Raw genomic sequence first — 6,179 nt, 5'->3', positions numbered from 1 at the left:
CTGCCGCACAAATCACACGACAAAACCAGCGCTCGGTGACCGACATCTGTTTTGTCTCAGAAAGCACAGCACGAAAGAGCGATGCTGGTCGGTAGCCCCACCCGCTGGAACCGGCTCAAGCATTACCGTGCTTGCCGGCCTGGCTAGACAATAAACGGAGTCTATTTATTTATGATGGCTGGACTCTCCAGCAGGTCATTGGCACGGTCTCCAAGGGCGATGCATTCGAATCCCTTTCTCAATTTTCTCTCTTCCATCTCTCCAGGCTGCCTTCTATTCTTTGTGCCTATTCTCCGAGGAGATCTGGTCCTGAAACAAATAGCTGAACATCATTGTGGCTCTTGGTTGCGAGGTTAAATAAGTTCAGGAGGAAAAGTACATTTGAAATGGTGCTGATCCAAACGAATGAGCCAAACATGCTATTGTCTACCGGCTCAGAGTCCGCCACGGTAATTTCCTGGGTACACAGACATGCTGGCTATGAGTTACATATAGCTACTGCGAAGTGGAACTGGATTGAAAATTAAGCTGGTCTTGTGACTAAACACACGACTGGGAATTGGCCTCTGGGCTTCTGTTTCTGGCTTTCCAAGGAATCTCAAGAAAACCACAGCAGGGGAAAAGGAAAGCTGTGCAATTTCAGAAAGCCGCCTAACCCCCATGCTGGGCCAGCAGCTCTCAAAGGGGGAGCACAGAGGGTGTTGAGAGAGGACCTGCCACAGTGCTCTCCACCAGCAGCATGAGCAGAGCCTTGGGAGGCTGCTCGGGGAAGGGGTACTAATGAGGTGGAGATGCTTGGCGAGGTCTCCTCTCCAGCCTGCAACACGGGGCGCATGGCTCTGAAACAGCACGTGTTTCAGGAGCCGCAAGGAGCTGCATCCAGCCAGGCCCTGGGCAGCGGAATGTTCTTACCTGAATCACAGGTCTCGGGATTTTTTTCTTGTAGGCTGTAGTGACTTACGGTCACAAGCCTCAGCGTGAGGTAGTCACCTTGAGCTCCCTTTATAGCAAAGAATATCTGACCTATTTTAAGATAAGGGAAAGCACTCTGTAAACTGTTGTGTCTCGTCCTTGGCTACAGGAGGTACCTGAAGTGACCCTCTCATCTCGGACAAGGATGAATCCTGCCTAACATCACACAGAGCCCAGGCCAGGAGGAACCTCCAACCCTTTCTCTTCTTGCCATTACCCTTCAGAATCTCAGGCTTGCGGAAATACAAAATGTACAGGCAGCCATTCTTGCAGTGGGAGGGGAACGAAAAAGTGTAGAAAACCATTTGAGAATGGCTCATTCAGGTTCTGAATTCCTCCTGGGAGGGCGTCTGCTTCCCTCCACTGGCTACAGAAAGATCCAGGTAAAATAAGCCTTCTTGTTTGGCCAAGCCACCCTAGAGGTGTGAGGCTTGGTGATATAAACCCACATTTTGTCCATCTCTGCCTCAGATCCTCCATCTCTAAAATACGTACAGCCTCTCCTGTACAGCCAGTGTCAGATTGTAATCAGCTTCAGGATGTATTTAATTAATTCCTGTTCCCATTCACCGTCTGTATTCCTGGCTTTTATTCCCAAATCACTGTCTAGTGATTGTCTTCCGCTGTCCTCCAAAGCAGTGGGATTTTTTCCAGCCCAGCCCCATGCAGGTGCTCTTGTTGAATATGAGGTCAGGTCCACTCACTCCCTTGCTCTGCAGGGCCCAGGGAGAGCAAATCTGCTGGGCATCATATGAGCCCAGCTCTGAGAGTTTGGGGGATGTGGGCTTCTGGATGTCTATAATTTACAGGAAAGAAATAAACCACACATCCTGGAAGAGCCCTGGACTGCCATTTTTCCTGTGTCCCACGTTTGTCAGATTGAGAGGTTTGTGGCAGGAGCCAAGATGTTGACAGTTAGCATGAATCTTTCCTTCCCACAGACCCTCTCTTCCCTCCTTAGAGCAGAGGCTGAGCTCTCTGGGAACTCTTGGCTCTCCCATCCCAAATTCCAGCTTGAGTTCTGCTGCGAAATATTCTTAGTTATTTCATCTTTCCTGCCGAGAAAGGCTAAACACAAACATTCAGGAGTCTGGCACAAGAAACTCGGATTGCTTTCTCAAAAGAGGAGCAGCGAGCCAGAACTTCAGCTGCTCCCTCTCAAGATCTGAGGCATCTATTTTGTAAAATGCTTAACCCCTGCTGGGAAGTGCTTTTGTAGTCTTGGCCTTGCTGTATTTCTACCTGGCTTCCTTGCTTCTGCAGGCAGCTCACAAAGTCCTACATCAGTGGTTATGCCCTGTCCACTGGAATCGGCTCCTGACGTTCGTTGTGGGGGAGACAGATGTAGTTTCAGGCAGAGCAGAGTGAAGGGAGCCTGGATCTTCTGGCTGGGTTTGTACCATATGCTCCAACTGAAGCTCCTCTGGTGTTTGGAATCTTCCTCCTTGATGGGTTCTCATGTGTATCTTAGTGGGGGGGAATGTTTTGCAGCAGAAATGCTCATTTGGATCTCCTTCCCCTCTGTAGCCACCTGTTTTCAAGGAATGCATGGGATAGTGGCATGTTGCGAGACCTCAGCCCTTTGTCAGTGTGCTTGTTTCAGAGGCTGCTATGGGGAAGGGGAGGCTTGAAGAAATGCGGGTGAGCAGTGTTATCACGCCTAGCTGTGTTTCTTCATTAAACCCTGACTCTCCAGCCTGAAAGCAGCAGCGAAAAGAGAGTTGGATGCTTCCTGTGGGATGCTTGGGGTCAGATGTAAAACACGAGACAACTGGTGGCTCAAAGAGAAAATGAAGTCATGTAATGAGCAAAGCTGTGATATTTATTTGAGAACTGCCAACATGCTCAGCAATATTTAAGATACTATTACTCATTAGGAATCATTGCCTGAAGAGTTTGAGAGCAGGGAATGCCTGCTCGCATGGGTACTATAGACTCTACAAGAAACTGTCTTCTCTTTCAAGACCTTGTTGCATTTAGAGGTTAGACAATAAAGAAAGGTCATAAAAGAAATTAGAAAGGAGAAGATAGATACAAAGAAAAGAGAAAAAAAAAAAAACCCAAACTTCCAGTGCAGACTTTCAGGGCAGGCGGGTTTAATCTGCACCTCTGACCTTCTGGTTGCTCTCCAGGTTATGGGTCTGAAGGTGAAGATCAGATGAGGGCTGGTGGGGTCTTGATACCAAAAGCCCATGGGCAGCCTAGGGAAAGGTTTGTGAGTGGGATGGTGGTCAGGAGAGGCTGGGTTGCTCAGAGCAGTGTTTCTTCACAAGGTTCATCACAAGGTAACTCGATAAACACCGTTCTGGGCAAGACAGTAAAAGATTAGGGGGGAAATCTTCCCTATCGATAAAAACCTGCAAGTTTTGTTGGGAGGGGAGGCATAAACGGATCTCTTCTCTGTCAAGCCTTTACTCTGTCAAGATTTTCTCGGTGTCACTGAGCTTTGAAGCTTAAGAGTCAGGCTGACTACTTCAACAGAAAGTAGGTGCATGGGAATGAGGTGAAACTTCTTGTACCTCCTGGGGGGAGCAATCTATTTCAGCAACAATAGAGAAAAATCAGCTTCATTCATGAAGGGGGCGACAGGGAGGAAAGAATGGCTGTTTGTTAATGTTGCCTTAAGCTAAACATTAACGAAGTGCAACACTTAAGATGCTTGCATGCCTCAATTACGTCCACCAAGCTCACGAGTTGCCTTTCCAATTATGTAGGCTAAAAAGTGAGGAACGTGTGAAGAGACTGCTGCCTGCTCATTACCTCTCTCCAGGAGCAGTCATCCTGCTCTCTCCCAGCTGCTGGGTGTCAGGTGTACTTGCGTACACAGCATTTCAAACAGCACCAGCCAAGCGGTGCAAACGCACCACATGGCGCAGGGACAGGATTGGTGTGGAAATGGATTTTAACCGGGGAAATAATGCGCGATGCGAGCAGCGAGCCAGACTTGGCACGCTGCGTCTGGTCAGACACAGGGCGGTGCTTACTGACTGGTGCTAACCCTGCAGGAAGGGACCCAGAACCAGGCAGACACGGGACTGCACTACGAATAAGAGTGGTACCTTTTTAGTGGGACTCTGCTGCTCCTTCTGAAAAAAGCTCAATTTTTCTGTTTCTGATCATCCTGTTAGGTCATACCACACATCTTCCTAACGTAGAACAAAAACCAAATACAGTTCAGAAAAAAGCCTCCTTTTTATTGCACTAGACACATAGAGGCTAGATAATAATTTTAGAAACCAGAAATCATTTTGTTTACCCAGTCCATTTTTATTATTAAGTGGAAAAAACTGACAGACAAAAACTCCTTCAAAATTGTGCAATAATACATAGCAGAAGTCAGTGAATGAAAAAAAAGACACAGACTAGCAATTCAGATGGTATAGTATTAAACTGCACTTAAGGAACCAGATTAGAAGTTGACACCACCTCTGAAAAACTCATTATAGACTGGCTGCTTGTACACTGCTGCACGTTTTGAAGGATTAATTAGAAATGTTACAGCTAGTTCCAGTAATGAAGATGCTCTCTGGGTCCAAGAGTAACTCAAGTCAATTGCACTATTTTCCTTCTGAAGTCCATTTGAAGGAGACTCGAAAGTTGTTTCGGAAAATGTTATTTTGCTCTTTCCTGAATTAGTGCAGTGCTCTGTCCCTACAAGGAGATTTGACACATACAGGTCCCAGGACTGAAACCTGCCCTGGGAGGAATGGGTGTGCTGCTCAGCGAGTCACTGGCTCAGGTGAGGTTTCCCTGATGGCTCAGGTGAAGTTTCCCTGATGGCTCATGTGAGTTTGGGGCTGGTTTTGATGACTCTAGGAACAGGATTAGTAAATAATCCTGCCCCGTTGGTTGTCTAGGCAAGGCACATCTCTCTCCCCTCAGGTAGGAGCTCTCAAATCACTTCTCCCAGGGTTTCTAGAATGGAAAGCAATGCCATTTGGTAACCACCATGGTGACCTGCAAACACCAAGGTCCTTTGGTCACAGCACCAAGACGATGGTGTGGATGCTGGCAGCCACTGTTGTCACAACACGAGCTCCCGCACACTCGCACCCTCCCTCCCTCCCCCCCTTTCTGGCCCAGTGCGCATTTGTATGCATCTGTACGTAACTTGATCTCTGGCCAAGGAAAATGGTCTTCTCCGAGGACTAACCCTGCAGCTCTCTCCTGCTAATGCCGTCTCACGGCAGGAGCACATGGCAGGGTGAGCTAGGGCGTGAACTCAGAGCAGACCAGCTATTCTGCAGATGAACTATCTGCAAGCACAGTTTTACCCGGAGGTCAGCACGACACGTTTCACCCCTCTCTGAAAACCTTCGTGGCGTTTACCTGCACGGGGTACCGGCCATCAGCCACACGGCAGAGGAGCTGTAACATCATGCTCTGGGGGGCTCCTCTGCACACCCGGAGTAGTGCTGGGCTCCGCGAAGGTGGCTGTGTGTGTGCAGAGCGCGGGTGGAGCTGGGGCAAGCGGCTCGCCACAGCCATGTTACAGAGGAGGCAGCCGACCCAGAGGAGTGATGTGATTTATTCAGGCTGAAAGGGATAATTTTTTGACCTTGACTGGATGATCAGATCTCAAATCTGGAAAATGGGCACCTCTACTGTAAAAAACAAAAACCCCGCCCCCCAAAGGGCACTCAAAACCCCCTCAAAAAGCCACACGACAAAGCAAAACAAACCTCATGATCCAAAACCCCACAAATTTTAGTGTTCAACCTTAAGTCTTTTGTTCAAATGGACTTAAAAGTACCAGTGAGCATCTGCAGTGAAATCTGAAATGGATGCAAACACAAATTAACTGGAAGTAGTTCCTCCCAACCCGGGTACTTTCAATACCCCTTTTTTTTTCCTTAGAGATCCAAACACATCACTGGGTTCTGGCGAAGGAAACCCAAGTCACCTCCCAAAAGTCAGGATAACGAGTCGTGTCACATTGCATAATGCTACTGAAACAAAAGCAGAACACAATATGCATCCACATCCAGGTACCATATTTACAACAGAACCCTCCCGCCCCCTATACGTCTCTGTGAACAAGATTCCGTGCTTCAAGAGTTCATAAAAATATACAATTTATCCAGAACTGCACCTGTCCTACTCACTCCCTGCCTGGAGCTTAGACTTCTCCCTCTGTCTGTATATAAAATACACTAGCCCTGTGAGGTTGCTTTGCTGAGCGCACAGCAGTGATTTTTGCAATGTAG

This window comes from Buceros rhinoceros, unplaced genomic scaffold (assembly GCF_000710305.1).
Source record: "Buceros rhinoceros silvestris isolate BGI_N320 unplaced genomic scaffold, ASM71030v1 scaffold18305, whole genome shotgun sequence".
Classification (NCBI taxonomy): Eukaryota; Metazoa; Chordata; class Aves; order Bucerotiformes; family Bucerotidae; genus Buceros; species Buceros rhinoceros.
Note: the sequence above shows the minus strand (reverse complement) of the source record.